This window comes from Episyrphus balteatus, chromosome 3, assembly GCF_945859705.1.
Source record: "Episyrphus balteatus chromosome 3, idEpiBalt1.1, whole genome shotgun sequence".
Taxonomy (NCBI): Eukaryota; Metazoa; Arthropoda; class Insecta; order Diptera; family Syrphidae; genus Episyrphus; species Episyrphus balteatus.
Genome location: NC_079136.1, coordinates 70,197,559 through 70,220,776, shown reverse-complemented (window position 1 = coordinate 70,220,776; position 23,218 = coordinate 70,197,559). Strand labels below are relative to the sequence as shown.

The 23,218-nt window shown below is 30.2% G+C and overlaps 1 protein-coding gene across 1 annotated transcript in view; it reads right to left on the bottom strand.

Annotated features, from left to right (window-relative positions):
• Window positions 1-23,218, bottom strand: part of LOC129917215 (serine-rich adhesin for platelets) — a 94,072-nt gene that overhangs the window by 51,166 nt on the left and 19,688 nt on the right. Inside the window, exon 3 of the mRNA XM_055997611.1 lies at window positions 8,762-8,779. The gene's annotated coding sequence lies outside the window, so the exon portion shown is untranslated. The remainder of the gene's footprint in view (window positions 1-8,761; window positions 8,780-23,218) is intronic.

The following is a 23,218-nucleotide window of genomic DNA, read 5'->3' as shown; positions in this document are numbered from 1 at the left end:
CATTTGAAATAATTGTTTTTTTTGAACAGTTATCAACAGCACCTGCGATAGAACCGTATTCTTTATTTCTTACTTAGGGGCCAGTTATAGTTATCAGTGAAATGCATCTTTGAATAATTTTATTTCCGTATATAATTAACGGAAGGTGGTGAACGCTAACGTTTTCCAGGTTGCAAATATACTGAATGTAATGGAATAAATTGCAAATAGGCGGATAGAAGCTAATAGTTCAATTTTTTTCAGCTGAACGAAACGGAGGAGAACAGCGCCCGCAAACGCACTTCATTGAAGAAAACTTTTTAAAATGTTAAGGTAGAATATTTTACAGGTTATATGCTTTTTTTTTAATTCCATCATTTAATAGGGTAAATAGGAATAAAATGACATGTTAAGTAAAAAATTATTTTCCAAATGGTTGGTCGTTGACAGTTGAATTTGTTTAAATCGATAGATAAACTTGTTAAAAGAATGGCAGAAGTGTGGAAAAAAAAATAATAAAGCGTTTACAAACTTAACTTTATTTCGCAAGTAGATTAATTACTTTTCAATTTAATATAGCAAACAGTACAAGCTGCACAATCTTAAATTAAAAAATGCAAAATTTCCACAAAATTTGTTTTCTAAATGTAAGGAATAAGGATGCCATCACATGGTGTTCAGTAAATACTACAAGACTTCATCATTAGTTTTTTTTCTTTTTTACTGAAAGTGGACTTGTACCGTTTTTACTCTGGACCCTTAAAATCATTACTTTATTTTATTCTTATACTTTTTTATGGAACATACATATTAACATGGATATACTTCATAGCTCGGTAGGGGAAAGATACGAACAACGAACAGTAACACACTTTTCATTTAAATTGCTGGATTTAAGAATGTTTCAAAGCTATCTTAACCAAACTTTGAAGTCAATTTAAGACATTTTTTATCTTAATGTTTCAGAAAAAGTTATAGTTAAAGAATGAACTTAAATGTAGAAAAGGTCAAAACTTCTCACTGTTTGCTTGAGGTGCGATCAGTAAGACAGTTTAAGGTGAACAGTGAGACGGGCGTATAAAACACAAACAAATTAACGAAAACGTAGAATAATTAAGTAACTATTGTATAATTTGTTTAACTGATATTTTCTGATAAATTCAATCGGAGCAAAATTAAAACACGCAGAAGGGGAAATAAACGTTTTGACCCAAACTAGCGTTAATGTGCTTGCTTTCAGAAAAGAGAAAAATTGATTTTCTCACTGTTTGCACTCTCTCACTATTCGCACCTTTCCCCTACTTAAATTTATCTTTCAAATAAACTTAGGTAGATTTTTGTATTTATAAAAGCTAAATTTTAATATTTATTTACAATCTATAACACACTGCTAAAAGGCTTAGTCGGAACAGAAGAAAATGAGTCACGATTTTTCGTGAATGCAGCCGGAGTTCATCGAGACATTTTGATACAAGACGTTTGATAACTTTATTATTTTAATATAAGGCCAGTATTAAGTTTTCAGTGTCACTTTTCCTGTCTTTTCTAGACTAATAAAACCAGTTTCACACTAAAGAATTTACGATTTTTACTTGCGATATAGGTACTATATATCAAGTTATGCATTCGTATAAAAAAAAAAGTTGAGATAGCATTTTTTCATGGCATTACGATGGTAGAGAATGCCAAAAAAGTGGGTCCCGGAAGTCCGTCTGTCAGTCTCAGTCTGTCAGTCTGTCAGTCTGTCAGTCTGTCAGTCTGTCAGTCTGTCAGTCTGTCAGTCTGTCAGTCTGTCAGTCTGTCAGTCTGTCAGTCTGTCAGTCTGTCAGTCTGTCAGTCTGTTAGTCTGTCAGTCTGTCAGTCTGTCAGTCTGTCAGTCTGTCAGTCTGTCAGTCTGTCAGTCTGTCAGTCTGTCAGTCTGTCAGTCTGTCAGTCTGTCAGTCTGTCAGTCTGTCAGTCTGTCAGTCTGTTAGTCTGTCAGTCTGTCAGTCTGTCAGTCTGTCAGTCTGTAAACGAAGCTACAGCCTAAACGGATGGACCGATTGATGTCAAACTTGGTATGTAGCATTATTTGGCAACTCTACAGAGGGGTTTTTGGAATTAATTTTTTTGGACCAAAAATAACGGTACTTGTCATATACCGATTTTAGTAAAATTGAAATTTCTCAAAAACGGCTCCAACGATTTTGTTTAAAAAATTCAAATATAAGTTTAAAGACAAGGTCTATCTTTTAATAACATTTGTTTTTTGAAAATCATTATTAACGGTACCTGCCATACAACCGTTTTTTTTTTCAAATCCGATTATCTCCGAAAGTGCTTATTCGATTTCAACGAAAGAAGCATTTACATGATTCAAGTATAAGCCAAAAATAAAATATCGAAAAAAATAATTTTTGGATTTAAAAAAAAATTTGAAAATTTTTTTTTGAAAAATCAAATTTTCAAAAACCGGACATTGAATTTTTTTTAAATTTTGGTTTTAGATGTTGATTAGTGATTTCTACAAAATGGCATACCAATTTTATTTTAAAACTTTTTTCAAAAAAATTATTTATAAAAAATTAGTTTTTTAAAAAACGGCTCTAACGATTTTGAAAATTTTTTTTCTAAAAATGCATCTTATTATAATCAAAACTGCATACTTGTTTTGAAGGGCAATCTGATTTCAGATTTTATTTTATTTTTTTTAAAGAACGAATTTTACTTCGATAGGCGTTCAATGTTCCAATCCCTACAATTCTTTGTTTTTATTTTTATTTGATATTATTGACATAACCTGGAGAACATTTATTTATTCTTTTACATTTTATTATTTATACTTAAAATGTAATAAAATACCAATTTTATTTTTTATCGCTTAACTATACATAAAAATACATAAATACAAATAAAAAATTTTAAATTGGCAACATCCAAACAAACTGATATTTTTATTCTTTGTTAAATTCTTATTATTATTTTTTTTCATCCTATTTTGTACTGTATTTATGTACGTGAGAAAAATATAAACAAAAAATCAAAAAAAAAAAAAAAAAAAAAAAATTTAAGAACTGCAACTTTTATCGGATCATTGATGTGGTTGGTCACATCAGTGTACAAAGCTTGGAATGATTTTTTTTTTCTTATACTTATTGGATAGTGAGTATATTTAGGGGTGATTGTATTGATTCGTAAAAAATTAAATCAGTATTAGTGGTATTTTTAAATATTTAATTTTATTTTAAGTTAGATTTTGGTTTCTATCCCAGAAAAGAATCGATCCCATAAAACACGATTAGTCCTTAAATTATTTCATAAATACTTTAAAAACTAATCATAATTTATTTTATTAATTTAATTATATTTAAATTTCCAAACTTTTGCTATAAAAGCAAGTACTTGCAACACATTCGTGTATATAACTTATTTTATTCAGATTAAAAAAAAAAAAATGATGAGACAAAATGCCAATTCAAACAAAGCGAAAGTTCACAGATATACACTTTGAATAAAAATTGTATCGGATGCCAGAATGAAAACACTAAAATTGAGATACGAAAATATTTCTCTTTTTATTTTATTTATTTTTTTTTTTTTTGAGAACATTTTGACGTTGTGTCGTTTCGTTTCATATCAAATAATATAAAAAAATAAAATGTAAATATACATACAAGGAGACAGATGCGGGAGATTTGAACTGACTTCCATAGAGGTAATCACGTGGACAGCAAAAGTGCATATTTGCACGTTTCATTTTGTATAGTAGACGTATTGCAATTTGTGTGACAATCGAATGAAAAAAATACTTTTCAATTTTTTCTGAGACGTGTCCTTTTTGCAGTGGCCTAAATGCAAGTTTGCAAGAAAAAGAATATATAGTTGACTATTTTATAACGACCTTGGGTTATTACTCAGGATTTAGGTCACGTGTTTTAGGTCAAGTGGAAGTACAATAATTGTGACTTATTTTCTGTTTTGACTGCTGACTGTTATCAAATATTTTCTGTAAAAATTACCAAAATATTATAATTCTACTTCAGATTAAGTTAAACTGCAGTTTCAACGGAGTAAAAAGGCCACCTAAAAACAAGCGGATTCCGCATTAAATTCCAAATTAAATTAAGCTGACAAATTTTCTTTATTTCTTATTTAAAAGAAATCCATTGAATTTAAGTGGGAAATCATCTTATTTTTACGTGGAAACATTTAAATTAAAAAAAAAAAACTGGCAGCCACTGGAGATCGAACCTACAACTGTTGGGTCACTATGCAAGTGCATTACCAACAGCTTATCTGACTGTTTGAAATAAGTTTATGATAAACGTCAACTAAATCTAAAGTCTGACTATACCTAAGTTCACCTTAAATTTAAGCGGATCCCACTTATTTTAAGCGGACGTGCGTCGGTATTTTAAGTCTTCTTTTGGCGGAATACAATACACAAAACCCAATAAAATTATTGTGAAAAAATCTGATAAAACGAAAAAAACAAGAGTTACAAAAAAAGAATAAAGTTACAAGAAAATCGAAAAAAAAAAATAGGTATAAAAAACATTTTTTAATTGAAAATTTTGAATTTGATTTTATTAAAAAACCATTTTCCGACCAGAATCAACAAGCATTTTAAAAATAGGTTTATGATTTACCTCGACAGAAAAAAAATTTAAAAAAGTTACAAATTTAGGGATATGGGAAAAGTAACGCAGTAGAGTCTAAAGGCACGGGTTAGTGACCTTCGACTTTTTTGTTGCTCAATTCGCCTTAATTAGTGCCTAAACCTTTGATATAGGGGTGTTTAATCCGAAAACATAAATTTGGGAAAAAAAGGACATCCTGCTGTCCAATCTTATATATGAAGAACAAAATATCTGAAAGAATAATATAAACTAAAATTGATTGATCTTCTTTTTACCAATGATCAGTATACCTACTTAACTCTACTAAACGATTAAGCCCACACAATTCCTCCATAAGGTATTCATTCGTGAGCTCTAAATTAGAGTTCATTTGATGATGCACAAAATGACTAAGTTCAATGGCATTTCTTCAAAAGCACTTCATTTCATGATATAATCTCAAGACGTTGAACAAACCAACACCTACTTGACAGCATGTCGATTGCTATAATGGACAAAAGTAAAGACAAAGGTAGTATCCATATACGTTTGTAATGTGAACAAACTTCAACTCATGTAAAATACATTTTATTAACTTAAGATATCTATTTGATCAATTTTAATAAAATACAATAGTTACATGGGATATGGGGGGAAAGAATTTTTGTAGACTAATATTTTTTTTTCTTAGTTGCAAAATTAATACTCGCTGTGTTTTGGATTGGATAGTCTAAGGGCCAGTTTGTTGAGAGTGGGTTAAATCGTCGATTTGATTATTATGGATTGCCCTTAATTGAGAATTAAGAATCCGTGATAATCAAAGAGCGTTTGTTCACTTTTTTTTCATCTTGATTAACAAATCATGGTCAAAACTTTATCAAGAATTAAGTTATTTTTTTTATTATATTGACGTTTTTGACATTTTGTTTGTTAATATTAATTTGAAAAGAGCGTTTACAGCGAGGAAGGTAAGAAAATTGTTATTTACAACCATTAATAGCATTTTTTTAATTTATTATTTATGAACATTTAGTCAAACACTTTCTGTATTATATACAGAAAGTGTTTGACTAAGAGTTTATAACTCTTCTGTTTTCAGAAATATTTCAAAGCGGCCAAAATCTAAAACAACATGGATTTTGTCCAAGGCCGAAAAAAAAACAATTTCAATGAAAAAGAAGAAATACATATCGACGGTTAAACTTCATAACCTCGTAAGTCGAAAAATTCGAAAAAAATATTATTAATGCAAACAATTAAGAAAATTCAGAGCTATCTTTTGGTATATTCAGTTCAACAATGTTGCTTTGAACATTTTTCAGGAATGACGAAATTCAAAAACTCGTATTGATATATCCCATACAAAAACAAGAAACACAACATATTGTTTTTTGATTTCTGAAAAACTTGCAAAAAACGACTTACGAGGTTATGAAGTTTAACCGTCGATATGGAGAAAGGATGCAGCTTGGAAGGCATTTTTATACATACTAATACTGCCCTCTGCCCATGATGACTCATAAAGTGAATTGGTACACTGTGGTGTGTGTGGAACCTTTTTGTTTGATTATTGAATTTTTTTTTATTTTGAATTTTTAGAAACTTATTCATTTGATTAAGATAAGAAAAAATATATTGTTTTCAACTTGTTATTAATAACAATGACATGAATGGCACCTTCAAATACACAAATAATAATTTTGCATTATTTTGTATGGCATCAGCCAAAGAATTGAAAAGATAAAAATCTATTCCCCACTTTTTATAACTTTTGATTGATCAATAAATTATCTCTAAGGCCAAGGAATTGTTTATATATTTTTTAAAGGGAAACTTCATGCTAATGTCAAATTTCGTTTGTTTTTGTTTTGAAAATCAAGTATGAACAAACTGAATTTCAGTAAATCCTTGATTAAATGGTGCTAATCGAGCAAAATTGGTTGATTAACGAAATCTCAAATTAACTACTCAAATCATAGATTCCTTGATTAAATGCAACAATACCTTAGCTCATCGGTCTAACTAAGCCCTGCACTTGACCTGGTTTCACGTAGAAAATAAGAACTGGCGGACATGAGATTTATTTGACTTTTGAGCTTAGTTAAAGAATATCAAAACGAAGATACCTATTGAGCAAAAACAATAATTTTTATTAGCATTAATTCCAAGGTTTACCCATTTTTTCGCCTTAATTATACTGTACTATTTGTTCTTTTGTTTATCGACGACAAGAAGATGAAAATTTTGTTCAGGCAGGCTTTTATTTAATTTCGATTAGCGTGTGCAAACATTTAGGCCAAAGTTGTTATTCACATTATTTGCACGTTGTCTATATACACTGTGGCGTATACGTGCTTTTTTTATATGCAAGAGTAAGGGAGGAGAAGAGAAGACGGTTCATCAAGCAAGAAAATTTATCTGGCCATATGACATATTATTTTTAAGTACTTTATAATGCTGAATGGAATAATGAAACCCGAAAAGACCACTTTAAAAAATTTTATTAACTTTTATATGAAAAGAGGAATATTTTCTGATTAGGGTTGAGTGAGATTGGAAGTAACAGGGGTAAGAAGTATTAGTAAAACAAAAAACCGTTCTTATCAGAATTAAGAATTTCGTGAAAGAGACAAATTTCTGTAGTTTTTCGTTATTTCCTTCAGTTAAAAAAAAAAAACACTTTTGTAACTTTTTTTTGTTTTTGAATTTTTGGTATTGATATTAATTAGGAGACCTACATTTCTGTGTGTTATATTTTGTCACACATTTGTGTTTTGGCTAATTTGGCATCAGATAATAAAAAAAATTCATTTTTCCAGATTATCGTCACTATTTCCTTAAGAGAAAACCTTAGAAGTCTAAGTTTTTTTTTTTTGATTTTCTACATATCTAAGCAAACATGCGTTCAATAAATTAAAAATATCTAAAGAAAGAATCCCAATATATGAAAAAATTAAGGATTGCTTTTTTAATGTTTTGGAGCCTAAATCAAGACCCATAAAAACATAATTTACAACCACTCTTTAATTCTTTTAAGGTAAGAATAAAAAGATATGTCACTGAACCAAATCCTTACGTAAATACAACGAAAAAATTCGTTGAGCCAACGAAAATTTAATTAATTTTCAGCCGATGAAAAATTTAATTGGCTCAACGAAATGGCTTTCATACGTTAATGAAGAACTTCATCAACTAACGAAAACTGTCGTATTTTAATGAAATTTTTCATAAACATTTCTGATCGCGAATTAATGAATTTTTACATCACTTTACGAAACTTTTTCATTGATTAACGTAAAATTTAATTAACCACGGTCATATTTTTCGTTAGTCAATGTATTTTTTGATTAATTTATGAAAGAACTTTCGTTAGCTAACGAATTTTTTCGTAAATTTAATGAATATTTTAATTAAATTACGAAAAAAATTTTCGTTAGCTAACGAAACTTTTCGTTGTATTAATTTTGTTTTTTTAGTAGATTATAGTATAAATATTTATTGGACTTATTAAATTATTAATAATTTAATACAGTCTAAACAAAAAAATGGCGTTTCGACCCGGTGGAGCTCACTTGGACTCATCAGTTGACTTATCCGTGAGACACCTTGTCAATACGCAAATATTTTTTATATTGAGCTCAACTTACATAGATTTTTAAACAAAAACCTAATGTGAACTATATCCAGCAAGATTCAATTTTTAATCCATAAAACAGAAATGCACCCAAGTCTACGTTTACGTCTACGTCAAGGCAACGATTTTTTTTCGTTAACTGATGTATTTTCATAAGCCAATGTAATATTTCATTAGTATATGAAGAATTTTCATAAGCTTATGAAGATTTTCGTTAGTTAATGTTGAATTTCATAAGTTAATGAATTTTTTCGTTACTTAATTAAAACTTTGATTAAGTAAGGAAAAAATTGGATGTTTGTTCTTTAAAATGAGTATGAAATTTTTCATTAATTGATGAATCTTTTCATTGAATTGGATTTTTTGGCACTAAAAAGGGAGAAAAAGTGTATGAAACGTTTTCATTAATTGATGAAGGTTTTCATATTACGAAAAATTACATATTTTCGTTGAGCCAACGAAAGTTTCGTTGGGCCAACGAAAATGTAGTGTATGAAACTATTTTCGTAATTTTACGAAATTTATTATTTTCAGTGATGTAGGTACTTACCAGATTTTAAAGAAATATCTGTAAAAAGAAAACAAAAATTAAAATTAGATCATTTATTTTATGTTATACCTAAATTTATTCAAAATTAAGTTCAAAATTTGTCAGATATACCACGTTATTTAAGTTTAAATGCAATAACGAGTTAATTTTATTAGACCTTGCTCTGCACTTCAGCTAATAAAACGAAGCTTTCCAAACCAAATTGTATGAATTATGCAAAACAACAAGAAGTATAAACTGAACACGATTATTTAAAATACTTTTGTCTACAAGAGGATAATCCACTCAAAAACATGGAATTACTCACCACAAAGGACTTTGTAACTTATGTAAGTACATAAAAAAAAAACAAAAACATTGAACTTAAGTCACAGTGCCGCGACAGTCATTATTCCAATTCCCTGCCTGGTTAAGCGGAACGATAACAAGTAGGTACCTAGTATGTAGAATATTCCCATTTCCTTTGCCACATAGCTCCCCAAACTATCATGAGAAGCTAACTATCATCACCACTATTATAAACTTATGGTAGCTAGTAGCACCCCATGATGCCATAAATACAGCCGCTGCCATACGATGCACAAAAGCCACCATCAACATCCCATCCATGCGCCGCCCGCAGTCGGCAAGCCAACTTCATAGTCATTCACCCATGATGTATCTATACATCGAACAACAAGCAAAAGATCGAGTACTTCCGTTTTTGTTTTCCAAAGTGACTTACTCGTCGATGGAGCTCACCACTATACGAGTTTGGGGGAAAATTTAAACGTTTTGCTTGGAAAAAAAAAATTAAATCGAACAAAGAGAGAATTTCACCAACATAAACAGATAAAACCACACAAAAGGTTTTAGAATTAAAGTTATTTTTCATTGAATTTTCAAAGCTCTTCAATCAGTTCTCAATTGCAGGATCCAATCTTATGCAAACTTTCTAAAGGGAATTCGAAAATACCAATAATCTTACCTTAAACACACTATACTACTTAAAGTACGATATGCACACTCTTGTTGAACGTAAAGTAAGACATGATTAGCGACTTAAGTCGAGGATGATTTCAAGCACCGTAATTCATAGTGAATTTTTGTAGTCGTATCGGAAATCGCAAAACGAAAACAGCAAGGGACCTAGAACCGAACCTGGAGGAATTCCAACATTGGTAATCAAGAAATTCAAAGTATCAACATCAGTTTTAGTTTTCTAGAGTTAAACCTTGATTTGAGTTTGGAGACAAGAATGAAATGGTCAATACAATAAATAAGCCATGATTTCAAATTTGCCGGAGTCAAGTGAAAAGCGAATATCGGTTGTAACTTTATAATAGCGGCAAACTCACAAGTGTGTAAGCTGCGAAAACAGGATTTCCGAAAGTAAGTTGTGTTCGCTTAGATACAACTGCAACTGATCATGCATAACTTTTTCTAGTTAAAATTATTAAAAAGCTAAAATGACCTCAACTCCATATTCGTGTCGCCCAGGTATGACAGTGGCCTCATCAGTTAGCTGCTGTCATAGGTACCCTTACTAAGACGCAAAATTTTGGTCCATTAACACAGGCACTTATAAAAATCACAACCTGAATTGACTGTGAATTTTAATTCAATTATATTCAATCGCTCCGATCTGCTTAAAAATACAATTAATTTTCATTATTTTTTTCCTTTGTTTTTTTCTAGTTACTTTCATAGAAAAATTATGTTAATAGGCCTGAACTCAGTGAATTTAGGGGGTTTACTTTTTTTTTGGAGCAGGGATAATGTATGAATTTTTCCACTCTTTCGTAAATTTACAACTATACATCAAAAGTTGAAGACATTGGGGCAAGTGGGGCGGTGCGGTGCCCCGGGGCCCCCAACACGACAGGGCCCCGTAAGGAGACAATGCATTGCAATGAAGAGAAGGCAACTCTTTATAAAAGTATCGAAGCAAAAAGAAAAGATACTTGAAATGAATCACTTCGAACACAATAGAGACAAATTATATTTTTCAGTGAATTGTTACCCAGCCACATAATATTTCAAAAAAAAAAGTATTACCATAGAGGTCCCAAAAAAATAAATTGCTTTTTTGAAAGAAAAATTACATATTATCTTGGGGCCCCAAAAAATATTTCTTACATAATTTTAGCGACCAACAAATGATAGGTACATCAGGGGTCCCAAAAAAAAAAAAATAAGATATAGAAAAAAGAACAAATAAAAAAGTACGTATACGCCACTTTTTTATTTGTTCTTTTTTCTATATCAAAGGGGGACCAAAAATTTGGTCTTGCTCTAGGGCCCCGACAACTCAACGTACGCCCCTGGTTGAAGATGTGAATCAAGTATTAGTTCTAAGTGGAAAAATAAACCATACAAATTTTGGTTAAAGACAATCAGGATCGATCGCATGAATTACTTCGAAATAACCTTGAAATCAGATGACGCTTTTTGACATTTTATAACGGTGCTACTTCTAAAATGGAGGCCAATCAAATTTTTCTGACATCAGATTCGAGTTCAGCACCCCAAAATCCTTCAGTAATGTAAAGTACCTATATTTTGGTTCTTGTGGCGAAAAAAAGTTCAATTTTGTTGACCATTGTTATTGGCCATTGAAATATTGAAAGACTCATTTGCATCACAAAAATCCCTGAAAAGTCGTGAAAAACTTTAATTTCTCAGGCAACTTACATTGAAATCATCTACTATCAATTTATTAATTGCACTTTGCATTAAGTTTCTTCAAGTTCTAATAGATTTTTCATTATAAAAATATTGGATGGGCAATAAATGGTGACAAGTACCTAATAATTTCTCAACCGGAATGATCATGTCGCGATTGTCCCCAGTAATTCCTGCAATAGCATCAATAGGCTAATGTTCCAAAGAACCAAAATTTGTTCGGATCACTACTAGATACGGAATAAAATAATGACGTCAGAAAACTTTATACACCACAATTTTTGCTAATCATTCTCTCAGAGAACTGCAAGAGTTACTTCTTAAGGCAGAACAATTAAATATTCTTAGAATATCGATGAGGTAAAAATACTCGTCAACCCGAATTACAAGATGACGTGACTTCAACTTGGCTAGAATACCTACCAAAAAAACAACTATTGGGCAATTCCATTATCGCGGGTGCAACATTTATACGCATTCGAAGCTTATTTACAAACAAATAAAAAGATATTTTAATTAAACTTGAAAGGGTACATTACATTTAAAGCTGTTTATTTTTGATTTAGCTATAAAATTTTATTTAAATAAGTAAATCGTGTCGCTAGGAAAGGTTCAAAGTGCTATCGCGGGTGCAACAAAATCGGCCCTTCCTTTTTAGACCTAAGTACAAAAACATAAAAGTCTGTTAATTTTCAAACACTTTTGATTTTTACTTGCGATATAGGTACTATATATATCAAGTTATGCATTCGTACAAAAAAAAAAAGTTGAGATAACATTTTTCCATGACATTACGATGGTAGAGAATGCCAAAAAAGTGGGTCCCGGAAGTTCGTCTGTCCGTCTGTCTGTCAGTCTGTCTGTCTGTATAAGGAGCTACAGCCTAAACGGATGGACCGATTGACTTCTAACTTGTTATGTAGCATTTTTTGGAGGCTCTCCAGAGGGGTTTTTGGAATTAATTTTGTTGGTCCAAAAATAAGGGTACCTTTTTTTAATTTAACGAAAACGGCTCCAACGATTTTGTTAAAAAAAATTCAAATGTTAGTTTTTAAATGAGGTCTATCTTTTGAAGAAAAAAAAATTTTTGAAAATCAATATTAACGGTAGGTCCACTTTTTTTAAACCGGATATTCTGCAAAACTGCTTATTGTATTTCAACGAAATTTTTTATACAAAAGCATTTATATATACTTTAAATATAAGGAAAAAATAAAATTTTGGAAAAAATAATTCTTGGATTTTTAAAAAAATTTTGAAAATTTTTTTTTGAAAAATCAAATTTTTGAAAACGGGACATTGAATTTTTTTGAAGTTTTGTTTTTAGATGTTGATTAGTGATTTCTACAAAATGGCATACCATTTTTATTTTAAAACTTTTTTTTTCAAAAAATTATTTATAAAAAATTAGTTTTTAAAAAAACGGCTCTAACGATTTTGAAAATTTTTTTTCTAAAAATGCACCTTAATATATCTTGAAAAATGAATTTTATTTTTTTTTTTATTTGTTTTTTTTTTTTTTTTTATATACCTACATTTCCTAAGTTTCTATATAAAAGGTCTTAAAAACTTAAGCAACTTGAACGCTAAGAGCAAGTTCGTGCGACCCAGTCGTACATATATCGAATGACGTTAAATCAATAATCTTAAAACATAAAAAATAAATAAGAAAAAGAATACAATGAAAAAAATACAAAGAGGAATTTGAATTCGAAGCTATCTCGGGTGCAACCCGTTTACAAAGCAACCGAAAGTAAGTAAGTAACGGTAAGGAATACACCAACAAAATATTATTTTCTTGTATACAAATAAATACCTTACATGTGTCACCACATGTATAACAAGTTACTTTAACCACAAGCTGTCGGTAATGGAAATTTTGAGCCTGTATCACCTGCCACCATATTAGCAGTTTTTAACGACTCTTTTGTATTAAAGCCTTCCCAAGCGCAAAGAAACAAATTTTTCTGTTAAATTTGGACTCATTTTTGCTTGTTTTTATTAAATACAGTTATTTTACTTGTTATTATTACAAAAAAAATAACACATATTGAAATTAAGAAATTTTGCCGAAGATTGTCTCTAGCGGAATGGCCCTATTGATAAAATTGAATTCCTGTGATGCAATTCTTGATCACTGTTAAAATTAACCAAACTGTCAAAAGCTTTCCAAGCCGCCAATGAGCTGCCAGTTACCAATTTTCTATCAAGTGAATATTGTCTTTTTATACCGTTGGATGATTTAATCTAAAAATTAAACAAATCATTGGTAGAAAATCTGCTAAAAATTGCCGACAATTTTTTGTATTCCTTACTAATAACTGTCTGTTTACATGAAAAGGCAAAAAAATGGTAAAAATTTTCTTGATACAGAATAAAATTTTGTTATGGAAAATACATAAATCATGATATAGTCATTATCGACCGTTCTCTAGCCTGATTTGCTTGTATCTTTACATAGCTTATACTCTGCACAGCCAACATTTTTGCATGCGTCCAATTATTTAAAATAAATAAATAAATAAATAAATTTTGCGTTGACTTTTAAGCAACTCTTTATAACTCTAATAAATCTATTTCTGCAGGGTACCTAATTCTCGTTGTAAAAAAAAAACTATTTCAGGTTTTTCGCAACAACAATAAGAAATTATCTGCCAGTAAAAATTAGACGATTTTGTTGGCAAGAAATTTCAATAAGTTCACAATCATCCAATTATTTGAAAATGAGAAAAATTGAGACGATTCCATATGATTGCAAAAAGTCGGCCAAAATTTTGATCAGAAATTTTTGGCAAAAGATTGGCTGCCAATTTTTTTCTGTCACTTTTGACAGATAAATTTGGACCCTGTACCTATGTAGTTGATAGTTAATTGGTGAAAATTTTTTGTGAAAAATTGGCCAATATTGGAAGATTTTCCAATAGCGTATACTTAACTTATAGCTAAACTAACATATTGTTCTTCTAAAATGCTTTACAAATGCTACAAATGCTTGTTTAAAGCTTTATAGAGCCCAAATTGTTAAGTATGATAGTCACGGAACATAAATGCGCGAGCTCGTAATCGAGCTAAATTTTAGCTAGGATATAAATTATCGAAAAAAATTAGCCGAGCTAAAATGTATCCCATACAAATTATCGATAACTTGTATGGGAGCTTTAGCTAGGCTAAAATTTAGCTCGATCTGCATACCAGACTTAAACAAATTAAAATCGAAAACCACAACAAAAATCTAAAAAGAGGCAAGTATATTTAATTTAATTTTGTGATTCCACAAATTGGATAACTTAAGTTTCGTATGAGGAGATGTCATCAAAAAGCTCTTTAGTTAATCAAGATAATAATAATATGGGAGTGTTTATTTCTATACATTTCTTCATTAAGTTCATTAGCATCTTTAATAGTAAATCAGAGTTAAACTGGTGAAATTCACTTCCATTTAAGAGTTTGCAAAGATGCAATATCCCAAATAACTACATACGTTTGGCGACGCGACGTCAGTCGTCGCGCCATCATCATATAACTACATCTAGTATACATTATGCACGTCCTAAGACACAAGAATATATCCCAAGAGTCAACTCTACTCAATTTTCACATAATGAATGAAAATAAGGAAAAAATTTGCATTTTTATCGCATTCCATAAGAATGGGCTATTTTCGACTTCCCCGAGATACGTTCCACCCTCTGCCCATATGTACATTGTCTCACGAGACGAGACTTTATACCTACATACTTCAACAAAGATAGTGTTCTTCTAGAAGAAAACATTCCACAATGCTGCAGTATCATGTGGTTCAATGAAGCAGCTGTAATTGATGTGCGGCGCGTCGGTCGTTGTGGTTGGTCGATCGGAACTACCAAAGCTATCCAAGAATACCTAACATAGAAGAAACTCTTCAGTTTTGAAAACCGGGAAGCCAAAACTGTCAACATGAAGAAGCCTCCACACACACATGATGGATGGCCGAGTCCTTGATGGATCAATATGCGTTTTAAATTGCGAATTTGAAGGAAATCGAATTTATGCTTCTTGTGTGCGTACAAAATGTACAAGATATCTATACCAGAAGAACGAAGAAGAACTATGTCCGATGATATGGCGAAGCCTTGAGAATTTTGCTGTAATGTTACGTTGTTTGGAGTTGGTTTTGTGCTCCATCCATCCGAAGTTGGTTGTTCGGTGGTGGTTCTGTTCTCTATACCGCACACACAATGGCTCATAATTCAGCTCAGGTGGAACTTGGTTGGTCTTTAATAACACTTTATTGTGGCACGGAAAACACTTTGATGGACAAACCCCTCTTTCTTCTATAGAGAACATGCAAGCAGTTTGTGTAAACCGGATTTCGGATTATACCATGAATTTCAATTGTGTGTGCATCAGTTTCTGTTATTTGGACGAGCGCAACGAGCACAGAATTATATTGACGGAGGAGCAGCAGAGCAAAGTATTCCTTTGCGGTAGTTATTTATGGCTTATTGGTATGGAAGCGACCAAGAGAGTGATATTGCCTTGAAGAATGTGAATTTAGTTCGTGGCTTGTCTCAAGGTTATCGATTTGGCTGACTGAATGGATGGTAATGGAAGAGGGCTTGCACTTGCACATGTTGTGTGCGTATGATATGCACCTGTTAGAGTGCGATCGCGCAGCTAGAATAAATTTGTTTTAGTGGCTAAGATTTTTTCTCAGGATATTATTATCATACAAAGTGGATGAAAGGAGTTAAAGTGTTGACATTTTCTTCTTTTTTTATTTTGGAATAAAGATGGTGCTAATTGGTGTTCATTCAAGGGTACCTACATACATGACATGCAATTTTCTTTTACTCTAATTGGATGTGTTAACAGAATGGTTAAGGTTCTTTAGGAAGAAGAGGCTTCAAAATTTGCTTGCTTTGAAAAGATTCCCGTAAGAGGTGCTGAATTTCTAGACTTTTGAGGTTAATTATAGACTTTTCAAAGAGATATATTACGAGAACTTTAAATCTATTAGCAATTATTTTATGTCCCTTCTTTTTGAAACATTTGCAATTATTAAACAAACCACGAGTTTTATTATTAAATATAAGAAACAATAGTGGTCCTAAATGGCTGCTTTGCGGAACGTCAGAAGTTATATTAACAGAATCTGAAAGAATATTGTGGATTTGAACACGTTGTGTTCTACCTGTGAGGCATGATTTAATCCATTTTAAAATTGAGGAGAAAAAAATGCGAAATTTGTATAGCAGTATTGAACGCTATGAAAAGCCTTTGAAAAATCTGTATGCTTTACATCATATTGAAATCCACGTTCAAATTAAATCCACTTTCAGTGAGTCTGTAGCTATCTTAATGTACATGTACCACCTAAACTACTAGAGTGATTTTCTTTAAACTTGGTAGTTATGTCTTTTATAAGATTCTCTAGAGGTGAAATTTAAATTTTATTTTTTAGGATCAAAATTAACGGTACTTTCCATATGACCAAAATGGAAAAGGTTGTTTTGAACAAAAAACAAAAAGGCTCTAACGACTTTTTTTTGCTCAATATCTTCGTTTAGGCATTCCATAACTTACCTCAAAAGTCTAGATAAATCTCATGTCCGCAAGTTACGATTTTCAAGGTCAAGCCGCGAAATGGAGATTTTCAGAATTAGCAAAAATAGACAATGGTTGGTATACATTTTGTTGAAACATTCACATATGATACATGATTAGTATTTTTAATGCTGATTCCTGAAAATCGCGACTTGCGGACATGAGATTTTTTTAGACTTTTGGGAAAAGTTATAGAATGCCAAAATGAAGATATTGAGCGAAAAAAATTCTATTAGCATTCATTCCGAGGTTTACCCTTTCTTTTACCTTTTGACTGTATTATAAAAAAATTTTCAGTTTTAGATCTTTTTAAAATTATGTTTTTTTTTTTTTTAATCAGTTTTTTTCAAAAAACCGGTCGATGAATTTATTTGAATTTTTATTGGAATATGTATGGAAAATTAAATTATTCAATTAATTAATCATTTTATAAAATGGCATTGAAAACTATTCGAAAATTTGTATACACAAAAATTATTTTTGAAAAAAAGGCTCGAACAATTTTCAAATGAAAAATTTCAAAAAATTCTTTCAAATGGCAGACTTGATTTGAAGACTAAAACCATTGAATAAGTTGTTTCGGAGTTTTAAAACCAACTTTTAATACTTTTCACATTTCTAATAAAATTGATAGTAAAATTAAATTAAAATTATTCTTTTACGAAGTTTAAAATAAGCTTCAACATTCTAAGCATCTTTAACCATAAGAGCAAAAAGATAAAGTATTTCAGGAATTTCACAAGTCGGGCGGTAGTTACAAATTTCATTCTTGCAGCTTGATTTAAAGACTTGATTTGTTTAAAAAAAAACCTGATTGTGTTCTTCTTATTCTTTCTTCTTTGGAATTGTTAATTTTTTTTTTCAATTTTTCACTTTTAAGCGGTTGTTTAACCTATTCTCGTTGATAAATCTGTATTGAACAAAATCGTTTTAACTTTGGTAGTTTTCTACAAATAATGAAGTTTTGAAATAAATCTAAATCTTCTTAAGGGCTAGTGCTTTTGTTGTTTGTTTTGTGATTATTCAACTCTAAATTTTGATAGGAAAATTATACTGTTGGACAGGGAATCGAATATAAAATTTTCAATTTTTTCGCTTGAGGTCAAGCAAGTTCAGTAAGTGAGGGACCCTGGCCACCCTCGAAAAAAAGGCCGGCTACAGGCTACACCAATGATTGAAGTTGAGGTTACTTCAGAGTTGAAATAGTGTTTTGTATAACTATTGTAGATATCGATAAATTTTATTCTATAAATGCACTATAAAAGAAGCAATGAAAAACAATGAACAATGAAAAATATTTTAAAAATCCAACTATACTATAAAAGAGTTTTGGATAATTATACTTGCATGTGCTTAGATTTGCTTAATACTTCAAACCAGTCTATATAATTATGTTTGTTTATATAATTTTTAAAAGTTAATCATTGATGGCATTTATAGAGGCAGATATGTAATCTTTTTCTTTAAAAAATCCTTTCATTACTCCGTCTGTCTTTATATTAAAGCAATCAGTCAATCGTTTACAATGGATGTCAGAAACCGGTAAGAAAAGACAACAAAATTGTTCGTCTACTGCGACATAGCAATCACTTTGTTATTTCTGATTGCATGTCCAAGCAATAGCCAATTGCCATTGACCAAGTCAAAACAGAATGTGATGTTGATTCTAGGAAGCATCATCTAACCAAACGGAAATTCAATGAAATAAATGTCCACACGGCACGAAGATCTATACAAAGATATGAGCATACATTCTTTGATATTGAGAAATAACGTGAATAGTGTCTTTTTCTTGATATATAGCTATGTGGTCACAAGTGGAATAAAAGTACATATCACAGGACAACCACCTTGCTTTTACCACCCAGAAACAAATTTCTTTTGTTTACAAACGTATCACCTGTGAACTGTAGAAATTTTACACTTTGAAAGTCATAACATTGGCATTGGGTAATAAATAAGGAAGCTTCCTATAATATGAGTATGCTGGGTGTTGAATTTGAATAATTGAAGTCATTGTTATCTGAATCAAGATAAGACAGGATAGCTACATGAAAATGAAAAAAAAAAAAAATTAAACAAGTTACCTATCTCTTATTTTTTCCAAAACCTAATTATTGTCACTCTCACACGCTTCTTTCAAATTAAAAAAAGTTATAAAATTGCCAAAAATGTCATTGGTATGAAAAAGATTATAGTAAAAGAGTTTCTTGAACTTTTGTTAATTCCAAGAAAATTAAACTTAATCGGATCTTAATTTATGTTGGGTTCAAAAAATACTAGGTGTTCATAAAATATTATAAAATACCTAACGGGATAAAGATATTTTTATCTTTGTGTTGCCATTAAAATAATTAAACAATTTTGTTCTGAGAATGATGACATTTTTAATCTTTGTGTGATCTTTAAAGGTTTTGTCGTAAGATGATAAATTATATTTTGTTAGATAAAATTGATAAGTCTGAGCATTTTAATTTAATGTTGTAAAAAAAACCTCACGCACTATCAACATTTAGCTTAATCCGAATGATTTTGCGTTCAAGTTGTTTCAACTTTGAAAAATATCTTCAATTTAAAGGAGAATTGGCAAATTGGTCCACCTAGCGTCCACGAATGAGATATACATACATCGTTGGAAAGCTTAGTTTTAGTAAATCATTTTTATATATGTGCAGAAATCTGTAAACCATGGGGTTCAAGCAGTACCTACATGGAAACGAAGTTTGCAATTAATGAAAAAATTAATTTCAATATTTTTCCGTTAAAATTGATACTACTACCTACTCCTTTTAAATTAAAAAAAATTGAAAGTCTGACAAACATTTTATATTTTGTTAACATTGTTTCAACTTCAATTTAAAGAAGTTTCATGTAATTTTTTTTGAATATTACATTTAACGTTATTTTTTTTCCTCTAATTATTTATATTTTGGGGAAGTATGCAATTTGATTTTTTGTAGGTAGGTATAACAATAAATTTGAATTTTCTCGCTTTATTAAAAAATAAGATTTCTCTGGCATTCTTGCAAAAGTTATAAACCTACCATTAAATTATTGTTTCCAAAATAACTCATCAACACTTTTTCAAAAAAAAAAAAAAATAATATTTCGAAAAAAAAGAAAACAAAAACGATTTTTCATGAAATTTGTTGAGTCGTTTTCGAGAAAGTTTTATTCTATATAGGCTGTTATTGGTCGTTTTATTACAATCTTATGCTTGATTTGAGAAATTCTAATAGACAACTTTTGATTCGGGTTTGAAAACTCCACAAAAAACATAAAGTTAGTCATTAAGAATAATAACACAAGAGATTCCCACTTTAAATGCCTATTAGACTGGACTAGAAACATTAACTTGTCCTATTATTATATTTTGTATAATATTTAATGCGGTTTAATTTTGAGGGTCACTGTGGTGTATGCGTAATTTTTTTCTAATAAAAAATTTTTAGTAGAAAAAAAGTCTGATGCAATTTTTTCTGTTCTTGGGCAACAATTCGTACAAGTTGGATTTGATAAAGACCAGTTAAGACTTTGAAAAAAAGTTATCTCAGCTAAGGAATAGCAATAACTGCCATAGATCTAAGTTTTTAACTTCCGACTTTTTCATTAGCTCCAGAGATCTTACTTTGTTCTTTTTTTACAGAAGAAGATTTTTTTTTGCTTTTATCTTTTTTTTTAATAAGTATCTGATTAAAAATGGGTACCTGCTATAATACGACATCAATGTTTAACAATTTTATAGAAATAGAAATATATAAATAGTGATTCAAGAAAAACTACGTTGAAGTATTTGTTTTAGAAAAATTAATATATATTTTTAAACCCACACATAAAAACACAATTAAGAAATTTTATAAGACTGTTTAAAAAAAAAAATATTTTTTCTACTATGTTTTTTTTTTTTTAATCATTTCATCCGTTTATGAGAACTCTGAACTCAAGAATATGGTTCTATGATAGGTACTGTTACTAACGGTACACACAATTATTTTTTTTATTTTAAAAGTTCGACTCTGTATGCTATGTATCAAAATCAGTAGCGCTGTTTTTGGGAAAAGTAACTTTTTCCAAATTTGTTATATGACAGGTTTTAGTTTGGGTCGCGGCTTAAGACAGATATAGATAGACAAACAGAATTGCATGGCAATTTTTTTCCGAAGTTGTTATTATTGTAATTTCATGTGCGATTGTTATCTTGAGTTCGATTTTTTTTATCGTCATTTAAAATTTTTTCAGCTTTCTTAACTAAGTCATATTTTCAAAAAAACAAAATTCTATTGATAAATAAACTTTACGTTTTACAAACATTACTTTCCAAGCAAAACTCAATAGAAAATAAAATCACACCCAGTGTTTATTGACCTGACAAACTTAAAAAAATAAATTGCACGACTGGGGTCGCACGTACTTGCTCTTATGCTTAAAGTAACTATAATGTTAAAGCTTTTTATTCAAGAAATTAAAAATTTGATATTTTGAAGAAATTTCACAAGTAGTATAAAAAAATTAAATCTGTTTTTATAATTACTTAAACTCCGTTTTAAATTATCTTAAGAAAAAAAACAAATATGCCATTTTATTTCTTGTATAAAAAGGTATTTTTAGAAAAAATTTTTCGAAAACTGTAGGAGCCGTTTTTTAAAAAAATAGTTTTTTATATATAAAAATTTTTTAACATTTTTCAAAAAAAAAGTTGGGATGCCATTTTGAAGAAATAATTAATTTACACATTAAAACTAAATTTCAAAAAAATTGATTTTTCAAAAAAAAAATTTGAAATATTTTTTAAAAAACCAAAAATGCGTTTTTTGAAAATTTTCTAAAATTTTAATATTATCTTTACTTACACACTTTTGTATAAAAATTTTCATTTGAATCGGGTTAATGTTGTACGAGATATTCAGAAACGAAAAAAACCGTTCTATGACAGGTACCGTTAATAACGGTACAAAAAATATTTTTTTTATTTAAAAAGTTGGCTCTTATGTGTTGTACTACACACAAAAATTTTAATCAAAATCGTTAGAGCCGTTTTTGAAAAAAATTAACTTTTCTATTTCCGTTATATGGCAGGTACCGTTAGTTTTGGTCATAAAAAAAAAATTCAATTTCCCCTCTAGGGAATCACCAAAAACTGCTAACTACCAAGTTTGAAGAAAATCACTTCACTCGTTTAGGCTGCAGCTCCAGATAGAGACAGACAGACAGACAGACAGACAGACAGACAGACAGACAGACAGACAGACAGACAGACAGACAGACAGACAGACAGACAGAATTGCCGGACCCACTTTTTTGGCATTCTCCATCATCGTAATGTCATGTAAAATTGTTATCTCGAGTTCGATTTTTTTTACGAATCCTAAACTTGCCCTATAGTACCTATATCGCAAGTAAAAATATTGCGTTCAATGCCTTGGGCAAATTTAACCTGAAATTTTTTTTACACTCATCTAAATTGAGTACTTACATAAAAGTACTCCTGATCTTCTGATATCGAAGGTGTATAATCCACTATTAACTCTAACAGTTTTGTGTACATCTTATTAAGAAAAGATATCAATCAATTCAATTAACTTAATCCAAATAACCCATAAAAATAATCAATTTACTGCCATACCGCCTTCTTCTCTGTCAAATTAGACATCGTTTGTGTAGTGATGTCTTCTATGAATATGAATGGGTATTTGATGTTTATTTCAAAATAAGTTCAAGAAGAAAAACAACAACAAAAACAACTTACAAAACCGTTGTTAGCCAGTTAACATACAAATAACAAAGACAAATACCTTATTCGATACCAATCTATCTCTACATTCAACAAGTAATTAGCCCAAAAAAAAAAATATTTGTCGATTTTTTTGTACACCATGCTGTCTTTATTCAGGGGCGTATACAGGTTTGCTTCTTGGGGGGGGTCATGCCAATTTTTTTTTTTTTTTTCAAAAGTTTTGATAGCAGGCATAAACCTGAAAATGGGCTTTTTGAACTATTAAACATTAAAATTTGTGCGTCTTGCATTTCGAATCGAAAAGTTCCGAATGTAGTTCTAAAAATAACCAAACAAAAACGGTATGAGAAAGTTTAGCGTTAAGCCTTAAAGCCTAGAACGCTGCTGATGTCAAACGAAAATTTTCGTCGGTCTCCACGAGGACAACGAAATGCTTGCGAAATCTGGGCCGAAAAATACTCAAAAATTGCAAA